Consider the following 23,061-nt stretch of genomic DNA (forward strand, 5'->3'; position numbering starts at 1 on the left):
TAGTGGCAAGAAGACTTGTCTCTGAGACCTTTGTGTTTTTTAAAGACAAGCATGCTCTTTCTGATTGAGGCTATCAAATGGTCTTATAGAAATTGTTTCTACAAACAAGATAACTTAGAAGACATCTGTACAATCACAGTGGGCTAATCTTTATGCACAAAGAATCTCATCACATTAGATGGGGGATAGTGGGTAATAATCAAAGCCTATTAAATACAGAGATAATGACTCAAAGACTTGAGGTAAGTTGCCTGGAGCCTTCCCAAGCCTTAGGGACCAGCTACTAATTCCTCATTTGACCTTCAATATGTGAATGTTTGTGCTTCAAGCTGCTTTGTATCTAACAAATCAAGGATAAAGAGAACAATTAACAACTGAATCTGATTATAAGTAATCTGGGTAGGAAAAATGAACAAAACAAATCTGCTTTTAAACTTAGATCCATAGGCAAAGTTTTAACACAGTTCACAGACATGAGCCAAAGATTTTAGGAACCAGCCATGACGTTGACAATTCCATAAGGTAAAGAAATCATGTGTTCATAGAAATCAGTCTACTCTTAGATTGCCAGAATTGGACATTCCAACTTAAGTAAAATGTAAAAGCAGACTGATAAATCACATAATCTAGGCAGTAACTGGGAAATTTAGTTCTGACACCAAAAGCACAATTCACATAAAGAAAAATAGGTAAATTTGATCTCACCAAAATTAAAAACTTTGCTTATGAAAATGATGAAAAGAAAGCTATAGACTGAGAAAATGTTTGCAAACCACATATCTGACAAAGAGAGTATTCATAATGTATTTTAAAACTCTCAAAGTTGAACGTTAAATAAAACTATCAGATTAACAATTAGAAGATAGGAACATTTGTCTAGAGAGCATATATGGAATATAAATAAATATATTCTAAGATGTTTCATATCATTAACTACTAGAAAATGCAAAATAAAACCACAGTAAGATATCTCTACATATTTGTCAGAACTAGAATTAAAAAAATGGTGACAATATCAAACAATGTCAAAGACACAAAGATACAGAATCATTTACATATTGCTGGCAGAAATGTAAAATGGTATAACCACTCTGAAAAACAGTTTAAGTGATACTCAATTCTAGATACCAACTTGGCAGGATTAAAATAAACCTAGAGAGCTGGTAAACTTTATTTCAAAATGTGTCTGTGAAGACATTTCCAGGGGAGATTAGCATATGAATCCATGGACTGATAGGAGAGATTCACCCTCTGTGTGAACAGACAACATCCAACCCACTAGGGCCCCTTATAACAAAAAGACATAGGAAAGAAAAATTTGCTCTTTCAGATGTCCTTCAACAGATGGAGAATTAAATAAATAGTCATAACAAAATGCTACATAATAAAAATAAATGATTGAATTACTAATAAACTCAACTTGAATGACTCTCCAATGAAAAAGGCTAACAATAAAAGGTTCCATTCTGTATGCTTATATTTATATAGCATTTTTGAAGATGAGAAATTTTCAGAAATGGAGGGAAGATTAATGGTTGAGGAGGGTTAGGAAACGGGCAATTAAGAGGAAGGTGGGCCAGGCATAGTGGCACACACCTGTAATCCCAGCAGCTTGTGAGGCTGAGACAGGAGGATCACAAGTTCAAAGCCAGCCTCAGCAAAAGTGAAGCTAAGCAAGTTTAGAGACCCTGTCTAAATAAAATACAAAATAAGGCTGGGGATTTGGTTCAGTGGTCAAGTGCCCCTGAGTTCAATCCCTGATACCACCACACCCCAAAAAAGAGGAAGGTGAAAGTGTTTATAAAAGGGCAATGTGCAGGGTCCTTGTGTGGTAGAAATCATTCATTATCTTGACTGCTGTGATAAATATGTGAATTCACCAAAGACAATATTGTATACAATTTAAAATACACACACAAATGATTATAAGAAAAACTGAGGAAATCTGAGTAAGATTAATAGTTATATCAATATCTGTATCCTGGTTATAATATCACATAATGGTTTCATAAAATATTACCATTGGAAAAAAATGCTATGTTCTCAAGGAATATAACATTATATCTTTAAATGTCGTGCAAATCTACAATTATATCAATAAAAATTTCAATTACAAAACTGTAGTAGTAGTGTTTAAGAGCACATGCCCTGCGGTCAGATAACTGGAGATGAACCCTGGTCTTACTAGTTCTACTATCTTGACCTTCAATTTTTCTAGTGATAAATAGGTCAATAACAATAGTACTAACCTGTGGAGAGTACTGAGTTGAATCATGGTCTTTCTCTCTGGTTGTTTGTGCTGGGAACTGCCTGTGCAAAATTCCATGTCAAGGTGGCCCAGTTGCTATGGTGATGCTGGCTAGAGGAAAATCGGGCAAGGCTCAGAGTTATCGGTCAGTCCTATGCCCTTCAGATTGCCTGCTTTGCTAAAACTTTCCCACAAATAACAATTGATGATGAAGCCTATATAATAAACATACTGAGCTAGCTCTGGGTCACTGCTTCTCCATCAGAGAGCAGTGTCCCGTCTGACCCCACTTTTTCTCTGTGTATCTCTTTGTCTTTTCTTCATCCCTCATCACCCCTTAGGGGGTTTCTGAGTTAATCGCCTAGTCTGAGACTAGAGATGAGAGGGCCGCAGCACTAACCTCATAAAAGTGTTGAATAATCAAATAATTTACATTAAGAGCTTAGCATATGAGATGGCGTATAGTAAATACCAAGTAAAAAATTCTAATTCTACTATGATTATTTTGTTATTACCATTATATTACCTATGATGTAGAAAGACTGCAACAATCTGATCTTAAAATAAAACTTTAGGTCACCTCTACTTGCCATTTGCAGAAAATCTCTTTTGAGGTTCAACATTACTGAATATTGAAGGTCTTATTGAATAGCATTCCTGCCTGCTGACTTGCACAATGTCCCGTTTTCTCTGTTTCAGAATTAGTCTCTATGGAGAGATTTTGAAAAGTTTATAGGAAATAGACTGTAGAAAATCAGTACCCACCCACCCATTCCAAATCCCTAAAGCCACACTAATCACCCTCCACTTTAAATGATCAATCATCAGTCATACTGCTTTCTACAACTTCAGAATTTAATAAGAAGCTATTCATTTATTTTTACTTCTGCCACTAATCCATCATCTGTTATATTTATAATTGAATTTCAAAATATAGTTTTGCTCTTAGTGTATAATTCTATAAGTCTGTAAGTCATATTTCACCTACTTGATTTCCTAGAAAGTATCATTTTTAAAGTTTCACAGTAAATTAAGTTGTGCAAAAAACTCATTGCTCCTTTATGATCTCATATCTATGCTATAAATATTTCTGAATATTTCATTTTACTGCTATGCAAAATGGAATATGACACTTGCCTTACTTTGATCTTATGTTCAGTATTCAGCGAAGGAGTGTGTTTGTGGACTACAAAATCAAAACAATACAATGCTGGTGCTGTTTAATAATATATAAAACTGAAGATGTAAGTAGGAATGTGACTGTCACCATTATGGGGAACATCAACAATAGCCATGTACTGCAACACACCAGTCTTTGCCTTCCTAGACTATATGGAAGACTACATAGAGGATTATTTCAAATGTAAGAAAATCTTTCTCATGGCCACAGTGTCACATAAATGTACTTACAAACTGGGGAAAAGCAGAGAAAATATGTTAAAGGTTAAAATTTTTTTCAGCCCCTCCTAAAATTACTTAACAGATAATGTATCAAAATTAAATTTAAAATCAATAGACAAAATATCCTAGTTATTTCCTTTTTTTTCTATCATTTTACTTAGCCCCTCTTTCCCATTTTATTTAGTCCTAGAACATTTTATAATCACTTTTTAAATAAGCCTTGATAAAGGAAATGGTGTATAATCAACAAATGACTAGATAGTACCTCATGCAAAAGATTAGATCAAAGAAATTACAATTCTTGCTCATCTGAAATTGAGTGTATAAGATAAAATTTAGCATTAACATTAATGGAAATGAAACATTTCCAGGAATTCAATCTATAAAGACAAAAATTTTCTATTTTCAGTGGGCAAGATAATGAAATTTAAAAATAACTTTGTAGTGTTGCAATTTTTAAATAGATTTTGTTTGAATTCCTTCAAAAAACAAAACAATTTGTTTTCCATAAATTATATACTTTTTTTTTTTTAACAAAGGCTTGTGACTGGGTGAAATAGTTAAGTAGGAGGAGACTCAAAGGGTATTTGTAGAAGAAGAAAGATCTGGAAATAATGTCATTGATCCAGAACACCTGCCTTCTGCCAGAAAGTGAGAGTCACAGGAATTGACTGTCCCATAAGTCACCTTTCTATCAAGATATCTGAAGCATAGCAACGGTCATATCCCCTGCTCTCTCCTCTAAGGGCCCCAGTGCTAATATTACAGTATTACACCTCGAGAACCAACTAGAACCTACAGTTAATTTCCTTTCATTCTCTTACTATTCTCTACCTTTGCTAATCCAATTCAGAACCCCTTCTGCCCCTCTTAGTCTATTATGGCTACTATTACAATTGTCATAGCCTACCTAGGTGGCTTAAACAGCAGACCCACATTTCTGAGTTCTGGAGACTGAGAAGTCCCAGGTTCAGATACCAGCTTGGTTGAATTCTAGTAAGGACTAACTGGTTTGTAGACATCCATTTTCTCATTGTATCCTCACATGGTAGAAAGCTGAGAAAGGAAATTTCCCTCATGTCTACTCTTAGAAGGGCACCATCTGATCACCATGATTACTGGCCTCATGAATCTTATAGTCTTCACCTCAATGCTTCACCTCAAAATTGATATGAATTTTGGGAGAACATAAATATTCAGTCCATGGGAGCCTCCCAAACCCCCGCTCTAGTTCTCTAAAGTCTGTGTGCTAAGTATCCTCCTTTAACTGACACAGCCCATTCTCAGATTATTCCATTCCCCATGATTAAAATTTAAACCAAGTGCATCCTGCTAACAATAAATCATCTTGCAAGCCTCTTAGCTAGAGGTGGTAGTTGTGTTTTCCTTATGCAATCTCAAATGAATACTTCTTAAACTTGAAAGAACAAAAGGAGATAATCAAAAGTTAATGTCTTTGCATTGACATATAGGATCACTTAAAAATGACTGAAAAAGTTTAAATATAAAACGAAATCATGAAATTTTTCATCTCAAGAGAATACCTTTGGCTTTAATGGTTTTTTGAGATTTTTCTGATAGCTTCATAATTTTTCAAATGGGCAATATTTGCTTTCACAGTTTAAAAGTTCAGACAGACTAATTGGCTTTTAAAATACTGTAGAAAATCTGTATTAAAATTAAGATTGTTTAACCCTTGTTGTTGGTATTTTCTAAAATAAGTGCTACCTGTTTATACTTTTTTTCTTGTTCTATTATTACTATTATTTAGAGATGAGGAAGCAGGATGGAGACAAAAAAGAAAGAAGAGGCACTCACTCCTTCCTGAAATTTATATTTTTTTCTGGGATCATTTTCCCCTTTCTTAAGTACCTCCTTTAATTGTCCATTCATAAAGGGCAGTTAGTAGTATACCACTTGGTGTCCTAGGAAATTATGTTCTTGAAACATGCTAGTATTTGCTTTGCATCAACCTTTCACTTCATAATTTCAACATTCATTGATAAGCCATTAGTGAAACTATAGTGTAATATTTTGTGAATTCTTATTATATTTCTATTTTTATTTTATGGTACTAGAGGCTGAACCCAGGGTTTCACACTTACTAGGCAAGTGTACTACCACTGATCTACCCCAATCATTTTTCTAAATTTTTTTCTGTTTATATACACATGACAGTAGAGTATATTTTGATATATTACTCATAAAAGGAGTATAATTTAGTATCCCATTCTTATGGTTGTACATGATGTGAAGTTTCACTGATAGTGTATTCATATATGAACATAGGAAAGTTATGTCTGATTCATTCTATCGTCTTTCCTATTCTCATTCCCACTCCCTTCCCTCACACCCCTTTGTCTAATCCAATGAAATTCTATTCTTATCCCCTTCCCATTACTGTGTGATAGCATCCCCACTAGAGAGAACATTCAGCATTTGGTTATTTGGGATTGGTTTATTTTACCTAGCACGATAGTCTCCAGTTCCATCCATTTGCCAGCAAATGTCAATTTCATTCATTTTTATGGCAGAGTAATATTCCATTGTGTATATATACCACATTTTCTTTATCAATTCATCTATTGAAGGACATCTAGGTTGGTTCCATATCTTAGATTTTGCAAATTGAGCTGCTATAAACATCGATGTGACTGTATCACTGTAGTCTGCTGATTTTAAGTCCTTTGGGTATACACTGAGGAGTGATACAACTGGGTCAAATGGTGGTTCCATCCCAGGTTTTCTGAGGAATCTACATACTGTTTTCCATAGTGGTTGCATCAATATACAGTCCTACCAGCAATGTATGAATATACCTTTTTCCCCACATCCTTCTTAACATTTATTATTACTTTTATTCTTGATAATTGCCATTGACTGGAATGAGATGGAATCTCAGTGTAGTTTTAATTTGCATTTCTCTAATTGCTAGTGATAGTAAACATTTTTCATGATTTTTTCTACCATTTGTGTTTCTTCTTCTGTGAAATGCCTATTCAGTTTCTTTGCCCATTTGTTTGGTTATTTATGCTTTTAGTATTAAGTTTTTGAGTCCTTTGTATATCCAGGAGATTAATGCTATATCTGAGGTGAGGTGGCAAAGATTTTCTCCCATTCTGTAGGTGCTTTCTTCACATTCTTAATTGTTTTCTTTGCTCTGAAGAAGCTTTTTAGTTTGATACCATCCCCTTTATTGAATCTCGATTTTACTTCGTGCATTTTAGAAGTCATGTTGAAGAAATCAGTTTCTAAGCTGACATAATGAAGAGTTAGACCTACAGTTTCTTCTAGTAGGTGCAAGGTCTTTGATCTAATGCCTAGGTCCTTAATCCACTTTGAGTTGTTTTGTGCACAGTGTGATATAGGGGTTCAATTTCATTCGACCACATATGGATTTCCTGTTTTCCCAGCACCATTTATTGAAAAGGCTGTCTCTTCTCCAGTGAATGTTCATGATGCCTTTGTCTAGTATGAGATAACTCTATTCAGTAGGTTTGCCCCTGTGTATTTCTTTCAGTTTCATTGATCTTCATATCTGTTTTGGTGCCAATACCAGGCTGTTTTGTTACTATAGATCTGTAGTATAATTTAAGTTCTGGTATTGTGATGCCTCCTTCTTTATTTTTCTTGCTAAGGATTACTTTGGCTATTCTGTGCCTCTTATTTTTCCAAGTGAATTTCATGACTGCTTTTTCTATGTCTATGAAGATAATTGGAATTTTTTAATTTAATTTTTTATTTGTTCTAATTAGTTATACATGACAGTAGAATACATTTATGCATTTTGATAAATCATACATAAATGGACTATAATTTCTCATTTTTCTGATTGTACCTATTGTAGGATCACATTGATCATGCAGTCTGTACATATTATAGGATCGACATTGGTCATGCAGTCATACATGTACATGAGGTAATAATGTGTCTCACTCTACTATCCTTCCTACTCCCATACACCCTCCCCTCTCTTTGCTCCCCTCTACCTAATCTAAAGTAACTCCATTCTTTCCTAGGGCCCCCCCATTGTGAATTAGCATCCACATATCAGAAAAAACATTTGGCATTTGGTTTGTTTATATTTATACACACACACACAAATATATAAAATATATACATATATATATATGTATATCACATTTTCTTTATCCATTCATCTGTTGAAGGACACCCAGTTTGGTTCCATAGTTTAGCTATTGTGAGATGAACTGCTATGAACATTGATGTGGCTGCATCACTGTAGTATGCTGATTTTAAGTCCTTTGGGGATAAACTGAGGAGTGGGATAGCTGAGTCAAATGGTGGTTCCATTCCAAGTTTCTGAGGAATCTTTCTATAATGGCTGCACCATTTTGCATTCCCACCAGCAATGTATGAGTGTACCTTTTCCCTGCATCCTCCCCAACATTTATTGTTGCTTGTATTCTTGATTATTCCACTCTGATTGGAGGGAGATGAAATCTTAGAGTAATTTTGATTTGCATTTCTCTAATTGCTAGAGATGTTGAACATTTTTTCCTGTATTTGTTGATTGATGTTGATTGATTGTATATCTTCTTCTTTGAAGTGTCTGCTCAGTTCCTTAGCCCATTTAGAGTTATTTGTATTTTTGTTGTGTTTTTTTTTTTTTTAATTTTTTACAGGACTGCATTTTGATTCATTGTACATAAATGGGGTACATCATTTTGTTTCTATGGTTGTACACAATGTAGATTCATACCATTCGTGTAATCATACACATACATAGGGTAATGATGTCTGTCTCATTCCACCATTTTTCATAAGTGTTTTTGAGTTCTTTATATATCCTAGAGATTAATGCTTTATCTGAGGTACATGTGGTAAAGATTTTCTCCCACTCTGTAGGCTCTCTTCACATTGTTTGCTAAGAAGAAGCTTTTTAGTTTGAAACCATTCCATTAATTGATTCTTTATTTAATTTGCTGTGCTTTATGGGTCTTGTTTAGAAAGTCAGATCCCAGGCTGATGTGAAGATTTGGGCCTACTTTGTTTTTTCTATTAGGCACAGGATCTCCATTCTAGTGCCTAAGTCTTTGATCCACTTGAGTCAAGTTTCATGCAGGGTGAGAGATAGGGTTTTATTTTGTTACATGTGGCTTTCCATTTTTCCCAGCACCATTTGTTGAATAGGCTACCTTTTCCCCAATGAATATTTTTGGCACCTTTGTCTAGTATGAGACAACTGTATTTGTGTGGGTTTGTCTGTCTTCTATTCTGTACCATTGATCTACGTGTCTGTTTTGGTGCCAATACCATGCTGTTTTTATTACTATAAACCTGTAATATAGTTTGAGGTCTGGTATTGTGATGTCTCCTGCTTCACTTTTCTTGCTAAGGATTGCTTTGGCTATTCTGGGTCTCTTACTTTTTCAAATGAATTTCATGATTGCTTTTTCTAGTTCTATAAAAAAAAAAGTCATTGTGATTTTTAATAGGAATTGCATTAGATTTGTATAATGCTTTTGATAGTATGGTCATTTTGACAATATTAATTCTGCCTATCCAAGAACATGGGAGGTCTTTCCATCATCTAAGGTCTTCTTCAATTTTTTTACTTATTGTTATATAGATTTCATTGTAGAGGTCTTTCAGTTCTTTTGTTAAATTGATTCCAAAGTTTTTGGTTTTTCTTAGGCTTATGAATGGGGTAGTTTTCTTAATTTCTCTTTCAGTGGATTCATTACTGATGTATAGGAATGCCATCAGCACTCCCAGGAGGAAGACGCCAGGCACAACCAAACCTGCAGGCACCCAAACAGGGAACCTCCAGGTCCTCATTGGAGTTATGCATAGGAATGCCTTTGATTTATGGGTATTGATTTTATATTCTGCTATTTTGCTGAATTCGTTTATGAGTCCCATAGTTTTCTGGTGGAATTCGTGGTATCTTCTAAATACAGAATCATGTCATCAGCAAACAGTGATAGTTGAGTTCTTCTTAACCTATCTGCATACCTTTTAATTTCTGTCCTCTAATTGCTCTGGCTAGAGTTTCAAGAACAATGTTGAATTGCAATCTCCAGGTAGTGGCAGTGGTGCTGGTGGCTGGCTGTAGCAAAGTTGGAGGCAGCAGCCAGCTGTGTAGACGCAGCAGCTGTTCCTGGAGAAAACACCTCCCTTCACCTGCAGAGTGGCATCAAGGGCAGATGCACCCTGAGAGCAGAGCTCTGGGCAGCTGCAACAGCATCTGTGGCAGCAGAGTCTACAGCAGTGGCCGTCATTGGAATTTCAATAGGAATTGCATTAAATCCTCATAGGATGGCCATTTTGATGATATTAATTCTGCCTATTTATGAACATGGGAGATCTTTCCATCTTCTAAGGTCTTCTTCAATGTTCTGTAGTCTTCACTGTAGAGTTCTTTCACCTCTTTTATTAGATTGATTCCCAAGTTTTGGGGGTTTTGTTTGTTTGTTTTTGAGGCTATTATAAATGGGATAGTTTTCCTAATTTCTCTTTCAGCTACTCTGTCATTGATGTATTGGAATTCAATGGAACACAATTGATTTATGGGTGTTAATTTTATATCCTGCTACTTTACTGAATGCATTTTTGAGTTCTAGAAATTTTCTGGTGGAGTTTTATTGGGTCTTCTAAATATAGAATCATGTCGTTGGCAAATAGGGATAGTTTGAGTTCTTCTTTTACTGTTCATATTCCTTTAATTTCTTTCTTTTGCCTAATTGCTCTGGCTAGAGTTTCAAGGATTACGCTGGGTAGAAGTCATATTCAGCCATTTTTAAATTTAATTTTGAGACAAGAACTTACTAAATTGCCAAGCCTGTAGTTGGAATCAGAAGTGTATTGAGATTATACTGGGAAAAATAGACATTTTCTAAGTATTTATTTCTTCATTATTTAGCATAATTTTCCACATATATGTGTATATACATTACATATATGCATATTGTATACACACACATATACTTTATTTACTTATAGTCTAGTTTCCTGACATAACACTTTTCAAAGTAAAGACAGAATAATAACTCAGTTGAAGACAGAGGATATGGTAACCCCAGAGACAATTTTTTGTTTACTATTGGTGTTTCTCTGTTTTATCATTAATAGTTCTCTTGATTTTTTAATATATTGAATTAGGATTTTCTTATCCACTAACAAAATGAGTATATAATGAGTACAAAATTTATACTCCATTGTGTCTCAAAAACAACAACAAAAAATATTTTGAAAGACAGCTAATGATTTTTTTTTCTTGGCTGATCAACTCCTAGAGTTTGTGGGAAATGTCATCTTTCTTTGCTGTATGAACAAATAAGGAATTAGTAAAAACTGTTCTTCTTTATTCTTTCATTTTAATTCCTAGAGAACTTGGAAATGTCTCCTATTACTAGATTGGGTTCTATTTAATAAATTATAGGTAGATTTAAAATTGTTACTTCTTGGAATAAATTTGCCCTGTATAACCTAAAAACAATGTTTATAAATTTATACATTAATAATGATATATTACAGAAATGATTAATAATAATGTCCTATAAATAATAACACTTAGAACGGTCAAAAGAGTTATAAAGTTTTTTTCATATTTCCTAACCATAGTCTCATATTGTCACTGCTAAAGAGTCAAAGAAAATACTATGTATATTCTGAAAGCTACAGTGTTCCATAGGTCCAGATTATTTCAATAATATATATCCAATGTGCTTCAGAGAGATCAGAAGGAATTGTCAAGGATTTGAAGGAACTGGAAAGGAATAAGCTAATTTAGATAAGCCCTTGAAGGGGAACATAATTAGAGGAAAATTTATTACTCTCCCTAGTCATGTGGGGGAGAGAAAGTTGCCAACCACAGTAAGAAACATTATCTAAGAAACTCTGCAGTATAATTAGTTCACCAGAGAATGTGAACACATTTCTTTACAATGAGTAGTAAACGTAAAATCTTTATAGTAGAACTTACTGTAAATACATAACTCACCTCAGTCCAGAAGGAGGCTGGCAAGCAGGTAAAAAAAAATATTTCAACTGTCCATTGCATATTTATTAGTTAAATCATTGGAGATTTGTTTCCCCAAGAGAATTATGAATCCTACTGAAAATTATGGTTTGAGTTTCTCTCCTTGAAGATGTCCCTTTTTTTTTTCAATTACAGTACATTCCACTTTTAATTGGCCTCATCTTTTCTTTGATTCACAATTATCCTAATATAGATCTGCCTAATATACTAATAAAACCCAACCTTCTTTTTACTTTTACTTGGTATATATGGTTTTATATTTTAATGCACTCAAAGATATTCAATATATTTTAATTTAAGACCTATGGATGCAAGATCCTCTTCTAGAGAAAACTTCTCTGCCCCAAATTTATAAAAATACACACTGATGCTTACTTTTAATACTCTTTGTCTTCAATTTTCCCTTCTTTTTGTTTCCTCTATCTGAAACTGCTTCAGGTTTAAGGAGTTCATTCAAAGCAAGCATTATTGGCATTATTGTTTCTTCCCCACTGAGGCCATCTATGAATAATATTTCCCAGATTTTGCAACAACTGTCATATGTAAGCAAACATCTTGAAGACAAGGAGAGGAAAACAGGCCAATGTACTAGAGCTCAGAACTACTGACAGAAGCAACATTCATATTTACTGTGTTCATTAAACAAATTCAACCAACTTTCTTTAAAATTATTTGAAAATCCATATAGAGGGTAGAACACATATCACAAATATATTGCTAAAGGTATTTTTACAAAGTTAACATACCCTGATAACCAGTTGTGCTCAGTCCAGGAAATATTTCTCCTAGCCACTAAATTTCAAAAAATAAGCATTATTGCCTCACTTCCATGTTACTTCTATTTAAATTAATGTAAATAGAATTATTACTATGCACTCCTTTGTCTTTTGCTCCCTTTGTTCAATATTCTGTTTTAAAATTTATCCATGCTGTTTCATGTAACGATAGTTTATTCTAACTAAATATTATCCATCATCAAATATATCACAACTCAGTAATTTGTTGATAGAAATCTGAATAATTTTCATCTTGGGACTATTACAAATAATATTGCTATGAATATATTTATATGTTTTAGGTAAACATATGTAGGTGGAAAAATTACTGGCTCATAGGATATACATCTATTCATCAACATAAATGAATACCACAAAATAGTTTTCAAGAGCATTTGTACAAAAGGACCCTTCATGTTCTTCATCTCTTATGACTAATAAATTCTTGCTAGATCTGACTCTGACAGACATAATTACAAATACAGTGTGAAAATATAAATATATAATCACCTGAAGGCACTGAAGAATAAACAAAAGCAGGTAGAGTCTGGAAGGTAGTTGATACTTTGTAGGGAATGAAGACAAATAAGCAAATAACTTGTATTTCAGTCTAAGGATATGCTGAAATTAATACTGTGCAGAGTAACTACAACTGATGTAAATTCTGTAATATTTTAGACCCAATTAATCAGGAAACATAGTTTGATGAAAAAACAGCTACTAGAAAGTTAGGGGAGATCTCCCAAGTCACTGGCTGACTCCATGGGCATCCTTCAAGGTCCCTTATTTAAAATAACAGAAGTTTGAACTTTTAGCTTGAGTGAAACTAAGTATGTTGCCAACTAAAATCAAACAACATAAATAAAACAAAAATAATTCCTTGGAAGAGTGTAACCAAATCTGACATTGCTACAATTTAACATTTACAATGTTCAAAACTCAACCCAAAGTTATTCAATACATAAAAAAGCAGGAAAATGTAACAAATTCTGAAGAGAAAGAGGATGACAAAGACCAACTAAAGAGAGCTATGTAGGGAAACAAGCAGATTTTAAAGTAGTTATTAAAACTTTTTTCAATGATACAAAGGATCAAAATAAATTGAAAGATGAGAAATCTCAGCAGAGAAATAGTAACTATGAAAATTTTAAATTATAGTAAATGCAAATGAAATATTTGAAATAAATAGGTAATGTTAACAACATAATGAAGATGGTAAAATTACTATGACTGGGAACATAGCTTAATGGAGGAGAGCTTGTCTGCCATGGGCCAGAAACTGGATTAGTTCTCTAAAACTGAAGGGGAAAAAGAGATAGAAAGAGCTTAAAGATAAATCAATACAAACTGTAAAAAATGAGTAGAAATACTGAAAAATACTGACTAGAGTCTCAGACTTGTGAGACAGTATTAAAAGGCTATCACATGTATAATTGGTGTCTGACACAGTATAGTATAGTACAGTACAGTACACAAGTACTATGAATATTTTTAAAAGCCTTTCTAGAAACATAATATTAGTCAAAATGAAAGATTATAAGAAAAAACTTGAAGATAAATAAATGATGCATTATATACAGGGGAACAATGATTCAAATAACAAGTAACTTCTCATCACAAGATGAAACACTTTCAAAATCAGAGAAAAAAATCCTGCCATCCACAATTTATATCCAAGAAAATATTTTTGGGGAATGAAGGAAAAATTAACATTTGCAGATAATTTGTGATCAATATTTACAAAAAGAACTGGTCTATAAAAATGAATAAAATAAATAAAGAATAAATGGAAAAATAAAAACAAACTTTGCCAAATGAAAACTCATGACTTCAAGAAGAAATAAAGAGCACTGAGAAAGATAAATATCCAAGTATAGAGGCTTTCTTTTAAATTACTTTAAAATATGGAGAAATATTTATAGTGAAAATCTTAATGTTTAAAATGATTTTACAAAATGCAAATTAAAACAAACATTTATCATTATCTTTTGAAAATTTAAGTGTTCTTGTTTATAAAGATGTCACTACAATAACATCAAAAATGCTTAGTTGGTTAGTGTTGATAAGTTATTGTAAGATCTAAAGTTGAGAATTATTTTTCACTGCCGGAATCTTTTCCAGTTTCTCCTTTAGCCTCAAGCAATATTTCTATGCTTTACAAAATTCTACTTGACAAAAAAAGTCAATTCCACAGTAAATCCAAGCAAAGTTGTTGAATGAATAAATATTTCTTCTAGTGGGAATATTGTTATTCTTTTGAAACATCACAGAGGAAAAAAGATGCTTATTTAACACAATAGAATCACTCTACTCAGGTGGAATTTCAAGTACTGGAATGGGTAGTTGGTCATGCTAGTGGGAATGTGGTCCAGATACATTCTGGCCTTACCTAATATACCTAAAGTCATATCTATAAATGCCTACATACATACACTGACCTTCAGAATGTCCAAGAGTATAATTTCCAAAATGCATTTTTTTCTTCTTCTAAAATGTAAGCAATATTTAGGATTTTTAATATGCTGTATATACTAAATAGAAAATACTAAAGATACAAATTTTTAATCTGTTTTCCCAGATCACACAATTTTTAAATGAGAGATTATTATAAAATAAGGTTTTGTATATTGATTTATTCAAGATGAACATAAAGTCCTTTACTTTAGAGGAATCCATTCCTACATGTGAGAAGTTTCTGAATTCTTATATAACAACTTTTTCTAAAAATCAATAAAATAAGCAATAGATAAAATTGAAAATATCACACATTCTGTATTCATTTTATCAGTAATTTTAAACTTACAATGACTTGACATGATTTTTCAACCTTATGATGGTGCGAAAGCAATACTCATTCAATAGAAATGCTTCAAATTTTGAATTTGGATCTTTTCTCAGTCTAGCAATGTGGTAAGATAGACTCTCATGGTTTCAGGGCAGTGGCAGCTCACCACAGCTCCCAGTCAGCAAAGCAATCACAAAGTTAAACAAATGATATAATCTACAGACTACTGTGGGGTTAAGCTATGATGTTCTGTAGGAGAGGTGTATTAAATGCATTTCACCTTATATTTTCAATTTACCATGTGTTTATCAGAACCTAACCCCATCATAAGTTGAGAAGCATCTTGTATGATATTTGTCTTTTTCTATACTCTCAACAAAAGTAGATGTTATTTTATGAAGTCTGTGTGAGAAAAGGCAGAATCAATAAAAAATTAAAGATTCAAAAAGGAATTTGTATAAAATCAGTAACCAGGATAGAAAATAGTCCCAAGCTAAGGCATATTGTATCAAAAAAATCAAACTTTAACTTTTTTAATAATCAGGTCAAGGAACATCACTGTCTACTTCTGATATTGCTATAGCAGGCAATCAAGTAAAATTTAACCATAAGATTGAAGCTCCACTCAAAGTTTTGACTAAATTAACACAGAAAGGATAATTTCTTTTTGGCCCTTGCTGCTCTTTGTCTAACAGTAGTAGATGATACAATGCCTTTAGCACATTAAAGCATTCATTTCTTAGGCTATCTTCTTCATTATGTAGATACTAGCCACATCAGGCTATATAAATTTAAATTTAAATGAATTAAGATTAAATAAAATCTAATATTTAGTTCTTCCATCACAGTAGCAATGTTGTTTTAAAGTTCATTAACCACTGTGACAGTAGTTGTAATATTAGACAACATGTTTTAGAACAACTCCACCATCACATGAATTTCTTTTGGACAGCACTGCCTTACAAAGCAAATTTCAACAAAGAGTGTTGAACTAAGAAAACTAAATTACATATTTCCCTTCTCTCTGTGATCGAATTGTCCACATTACTTTTTTCAGTAGAAATATTTATTGGGTACCTATTATGTACAAGGTGCTATTTCAAACATGTCTCAAAGTAGCAAAAAGAATTCTCTGCCATTATAGCTTTGACCTTCCAGCGGGAGAAACAATACAGAAACATTGAAACAACTACTTTAAAAAGGGATTTGTCCCTAAGGACCATGTAGTAAGTGAGATAAGACAATGCAGTGGACAGTGACGAGGGAAAGCACAGGGTAGGGTGACAGGAGATGCCTTCTAATATTGAAAGGTGGAGGAATCTCTTCAGGGGTTACATTTGGAATGAATCCTCAGTGATAAAAGAAGCCACCATACAAAGATCCCCGGAAAGAAGGAAAAGTTTCTGCAAATGCTCTCAGGCAGGGGCAGCCTTGGCCCATTCTAAATTGCCTGTGAGCTCATATGGTTAAAGGGTAAGGAAACAGAATAGTACAGAATGGAGTAAAAAAATAAGCAGAGCCAGCTCATTCAGGTTCTCATAGGAAATTGTAAGACTGTTTAAAAAAAAAAAAAAAAATAGAAGTATAGTAAAAAGCCATTGAAACATTTTCAGCAGGGCCATGATGAAATTGACTAAAGCCCAGAGACATTCAGACGTAAATTCCTTAAATAACATAATTCTTAAGTTATATTTCAGGAAATGTCTCCAGAAACCACTGCAAGGTGGCTTGAAAGCAGCTTTTCAAGAATAGACGTGTGTAGAGGAAGCAAGCTTCTCCGATCAATGACCTTCGAACATCACAGACTCAAATATCCAATTCAGAATATGGCAATCCACCTCCCCACAACAAAAACATGCAAACTATAAAAAGACATGATAATCACCTATGTCTGTGAAAAGAACCCTAAAATTTCCCTTTCTTATCATCAAATCAACAAGAATCTTCTCTCCTCACCCCTCCTATAAATTCATTCCAATACCAATGGATCAGGGAAGTCGATTCCTGACCTTCTTTCAATAAAGCTCCTTCTTGCAAAAATCAGGACTCTAGTATCAGTTTCTCTGCACATTGGACAATGAACCCTGCCTTGGTATCAATGATATGATTTAAATGATGGTTTTCATAGTTATATGTGAACTTTATCCTTTTATTAAAGGACATGGGTTAATTATTTAGATATGTACTTGTTTTATTCCTAAAACTGTTATAAAGATCTAGCCACAGAGCTAGTCTTCTAGCAACCCTGATAGGAGTTTCATAATGTCCCTCACATCCTCTCAGAACCACAGAAATATCTTTGGAAGTACAAGACTGGTGTTATTAACAGAAAATTACTACCCATTCTACCACTTCCTAGTCATATGTTGCATACACTATAAAACATATAAACCTATTTTTCTCAACAGCAAAAGATTAGGAAATCTAGTGTGCTTTGTGAAATTAAGTATTTTTAGACAGTTTTATCAAATCTTCATCATATGTTCCCTCATGTTCTGGGTTAATTTTTGATGAATGACTAAAATAGGTTAGTAGAGCTAAGTCTAGTAACGTATATAAGTGCTAGCCAATATAAATAAACCTAACAAAAAGCTATCTAACTCACTCTCTCTGCTGCTGTAGCTGGACCCTTCGCCTTCGCCACCACTCAGCATCTGCACATCCCCTACAATGGCGTAAACAGAAATGGCCTACAAGGAAAAAACGAAGGAGCTACCCATGCTGTCACTGATCTGCTCTCGCTTCTACCCAGAACCTCCCATCATCAACATCTACACTTATGATGATATGGAAGTGAAGCAAATCAACAAACATGCCTCTGGCCAGGCTTCTGAGCTGATCTTAAAGCTACCATCTCCTATCAGAACCCCTTGAACTTTAGCTTCTCCAAAGAAGAAAGACCTGTCCCTGAAGGAGATCCAGAAAAAAAACTGGAGGCTGTAGAGGAAAGAAGAACGTCTCAGGAGGCCCAGGTGCTGAAACAATTGGTAGAGAAGAGGGAGCATGAGCAGGAAGTCCTTCAGAAGGCTTTGGAAAGAACAATTCAGCTGAAAAGCTGATCCTGAAAATGGAACAAATTAAGGAAAACTGTGAGACTAATCTAGCTGCTTTCATGAAATGTCTGCAGGAAAAGGAGAGGCATGCCAACAGATGTGCGCAGGAAAGAGGAACTCCAGGTGGAACTGTCTAGCTGAAGCGATGGAGGTATGGCACACCCCTCTGATAGTAAATCCCCCTGCCTATATTATAATGGATCATGCAATATCAGTATGGGAAATGTATGCCATGGTTTAAAAAGAACTCATTATAAAAAACAAAAAACAGAATCAAAAATTTTAAAAAGTCAATGCAGTCTCTTTGCAGAATGTCTTGCTTGATGTTTAAAAAATACCTTGGATTTTATTTTGTAAATTCTTACATTTTTGCTAAACAAAATACAAGTATTGCATTATGCAAGTTATTTCATAATCTTACATGTCCTATAACAGGCTTTTGATGTTGTGTCTTTCCACTCAAATGGATTTGCAAGGTTTGTTCTTTTTGAAGCTCCCCATGTCTAACTCCATTCCCTGCCCTTTTCATTCTAACAGAAAAATGAGGTCAGTAGACAATCTATGGTGCTAGAAACCCACCATTGCCTTATGACCTGGGTGACTTTGTAGTCTCTGAGTTTGACCAAGACCATACCTAGACCACAGGTATTGATTCCATATAAACCTCCACATTTGTTTGCTCATAATCTACTTACTGCCTAGAAACTACAAACCAAGCCAAGAAAAACTACCAGTCATAGCATTTTATTTCTGCTTCTCCTGGATTATGTGCTGCAAATGTGCTTTGGCTTTAGAAAGGCATGGATGAGAAGACAGATCTGAGATCAATCCGGGTAGAAGCAAAAGGTTGAAGTCTACATCCAAATGGTTCAAGCAGCCACAAAAATCACTCTTCATAAAGTGGGCTGACTTCTCTAGTTTAAGTTCTTTTGATGGAATGAATTAATTAGTGTGTCAGTTGGCTTATTTGTAGATGTCATGATTAATGATGTTCATTTTAAGCTTTTACCTATAGTACAAAAACATGATGCTACTGAATATTTTTCCACTTGGAAACTGAGCTGGCTGATGCATTCAAACACAAAATCAAAAGTATTGCAGACTTCCACTCAAACTGGTCTTTCTTCCACAGTGTGAGACATTCCTGCCTATTTAAAAAAAACAAGAGAGAGAGAAAGAAAGAAAGAAAGAAAGAAAGAAAGAAAGAAAGAAAGAAAGAAAGAAAGAAAGAAAGAAAGAAAGAAAGAAAGAAAGAAAGAAAAGAAAAGAAAAGAAAAGAAAAAAATATCACCCTATCTATGAAGCTGATGCAGTCAAAGGGGGCTAGGCAGGGCATTTGTGCCAACTAAGGGAATCACCAGATGCCCTCCATAAGTACCTATCGCAGTTTTGAACTCATTTCTCTCCCAACTCCCACCTCCCAACTCCTGAAGATTGCTGCCTGCATATATACTCTTAATTAGTGCTATTTTCCTGTATGTCATTGTGAGCAAGCTGTGATTAATAAAGAAGTGGAGTTCTGTAGGGGGAAAAAAAGAAAAAACCTACTGCAATTTCCTGAAAGAATAAATATTTAAGTTTCAAGAAGGATAGAGGGATAGACATTTATCATTCCAATATAAATTTCCCAAACTCTTAAATGAAATTTCCATAAAACTATTACAATTATTTTAACCTTAAAATACTCATCTTAGACCTTTAGTAAACTATATAAGAAGGAATATTCTCATGATTACAAACTGAAATGCTAACAAAAAAAATAAATGTATATAATCTAAGTGGTATGTTTGACATAAGGTTGACATTTCATTTTAAAATCATACTATTTTCAAGTTCAGAACATTTCTTTAGTTTTATAATTAACACCCAGATGAAAATACTTGCCTTTCTTGTTCCTTTATCATCTCTCTCTGCTTAAAAGCAGAGGTGAAAACAGGTTTTGAATGTGGAGGAAGTAGAACTATGCTTCCTACGGTGATTGTAGATCTTTGCTTTCCATCCTGGCTTGTAGCCATAGACTCTTGAGCATTTCAATGATTTCATTTATCTTCCATCATCAGTTCAGATGGAGTGATATATTCTCTTCTTCTGCAAAATCTTTAAGAAGATATTTTACATATTCTATTCATAGTGTTCCACATAGAATGCATTGGAACGAATACTGACTTCTCCATCTCTCCAATACCACAGCAGATATTTGTGTGTATTTATTTCTTAATTTATGTATTGGTTCCTTTTAGTTATAAATGACAGTGGAATCCATTTTGATATAATTATACTAGCATAGAATATATATTAGTCCAGTCAGGACCTTACCCTTCTGGATGTACAGGATGGTGGAATTCACTGTGATGTTTTCATATACAAACATAGAAAAGTCATTGTCAGAATTATTCCACTGTCCTTCCATTTCCTATTCGCCCACTCTTGCCTCCATTCCTCACTGTCTAATCTACTGAACTTCTATTCTCCACACACGCCCCCACCAGCCTTGTTGTGGGTTAGCATACACATCAGAGAAAACATTTGACCTTTGCTTTTGGGGGACTGGCTTATTTAACTTAGCATGCTAGTCTTCAGATCCATCCATTTACTGGCAAATATCAGTCATTCTTCTTTATGGCTGACTACTACTCCATTGTGTATACATACCACATTTTCTTTATCCATTTATCTGTTGAAGGGTACCTCAGTTGAGATATTTGTGTTTTAATAAACTTTTACATTTGACTGTTGGAAATGGTTTTAAATGTTAACCTTCATGCAAATGAAGTAGGTACTATTATTTTTAGTAAAATAGGGACAATAAGACAATAGAAGTAATTTCTGTGAGAAAGATGACTAGTAAATAACAAAGCTGGGATTTGACCACTGGTTTTCAATGTTCTTAATCTCTACAAAAAATAGTATATATTTGATCAGGACATTAAGAATTTTATTATCAGTTTAAAAATACAAAAATTCAAAATAAAAACTGCAAAATCATCATTAGAAGCCTTACAAAACGTATTTCTGAAATAAACACATAAATCTTCCTAAAATAATTTCTGAACATTCATTTATTAACAAAAACCCAAGTCAAAAAAATTTAAGGCATGTCAGCAACAACTTTGATTGCTGCCATCCTAAATGTCATGGTAATGTGATTGAAACTATGGATGTTGTAAACATATACATGTATTTTCAATCTGTATAAACACTGGCAAGTAAACTTGAAAATAAAGAATTTTCAAAGTGATACAACTGTTCTAATATTAAAAATATACAAATATGTTTTCATAAAATAGAAGTGAAATAAGAGCTATGAGTGTGTTAAGACATTTGTTATTGAAACCTGTCAATAAATCATTTACAGTAAGCCAGGTGTGGTGACACACACCTGTACTGTAATCCCAGCATCTTGGGAGTCTGAGGCAGGAGGATCAAGAGTTCAAAGTCATCCTCAGCAGCTTAGTGAGGCCCTAAGCAACTTAGTGACACCCTGTCTCTAAAATATTTTTAAGAAGGACTGGGGATGTGGCTCAGTGGTTAAGTGCCCCAGGTTCAATCCCCAGTACCAAAAAAAAAATATTATTTTATAGTAAAAAAAAAAAATTACATTATCAGACAATGTCAAAAATCAGACAAAGAAAACTGATCTAATCCAACTTAGTTATATATATATATATATATTTATATATATATATAAAACACTTAGGTTCTTTTTGATAAATATTAATATTTAAAGGCAAGCAATAGAGACAGATCACTTCTTCAGAGCCTACTTACCAGATAATAATGAAAACAAGTCTCGGATAAAATTATGCAGCACCAGTAGGCATTTATTACCAATAGGAACAAAGCAACCATACAGTGAAGCCCAGCTCTCTGCCCTTATGGCTGCACCAGGGGCATCTTGCATGAATGGTGCATGCACAGTAATTGTGACAATACCTAGACACAGACTCAGACAAATCATCTTGTCAGAAGCATGACTCCAAGAGAACCCCAAATTAGCTGATGAACCCAGAATTGGGTCACTTATTGAATATACAGGATTCTATTTCCCATCTCTACAAGGGTATGAGCATCTCTACACTACTAGTGCCCAATTGACATATCATTGTGATTTCCACATTTAAATACAAATATTACACCAGAAGATAAATTATAAAAGCAGTACTGAACTTTAGTGAATAAATCTTATGTTGAAGTCTTTAGGGAAAGAATATCAGAGGTCTGAAGCTTGCACCAAAGTATACCTAACAATAAAACAGATGAAGAGATGGACTAAAAGAAGAATAGTCGCACAGATATGTGATGGAATCGAGCACAGTAAGATGCTAATGGAGGAGTCTAGATACAAGTTATCCAAGCATTTAATGTAAAAGTTTTTTGATTTTTCTCTTCCTGTGAAATTGCTCATAAGCATCACCAAACTGAAGTGCCTTTGTGCTGTGGCTTGGATATACTTTAAGTGTCCTTCAAAGTATGTGTGTTAAACAATTGGTCTGCAGGGTGTTGGTATGTGGCGGGGGGCAGGGTGGAAACTTTTAAAGGTGGGGCCAAGTTGGCAGCGAGGTCCTTAGGTCATTGAATCATTGCTCCCAGAAGGACTGACGTAATTCTCATGGCACCCTGAGTTTGTTCTCAGAAGATGATTGTTGTAAAAGGAGCAAACCTGGCTCCTCCTCTGCTCTTTGGGTTCACAGCACTCCTGCCATCTCCCACAGGGCCCTTGCAAGAGCTGGCACCATGTTGTGTGAACTATTAGCCTCAGAAACTGTAAGCTAAATAAACGTCTTTTCTTCATA

The 23,061-nt window shown here is 34.1% G+C and overlaps 1 pseudogene across 1 annotated transcript; it reads left to right on the forward strand.

Moving 5' to 3' along the window:
- The first annotated feature begins 17,850 nt into the window (after positions 1-17,850).
- LOC306669614 (stathmin-2-like) lies at positions 17,851-19,096 on the forward strand (annotated as a pseudogene). The gene has a single exon. The product of its transcript is annotated as a stathmin-2-like (transcript).
- Positions 19,097-23,061: the final 3,965 nt, after the last annotated feature.

The sequence above is a fragment of the Sciurus vulgaris genome, assembly GCF_902686455.1.
Source record: "Sciurus vulgaris genome assembly, chromosome: 9".
Classification (NCBI taxonomy): Eukaryota; Metazoa; Chordata; class Mammalia; order Rodentia; family Sciuridae; genus Sciurus; species Sciurus vulgaris.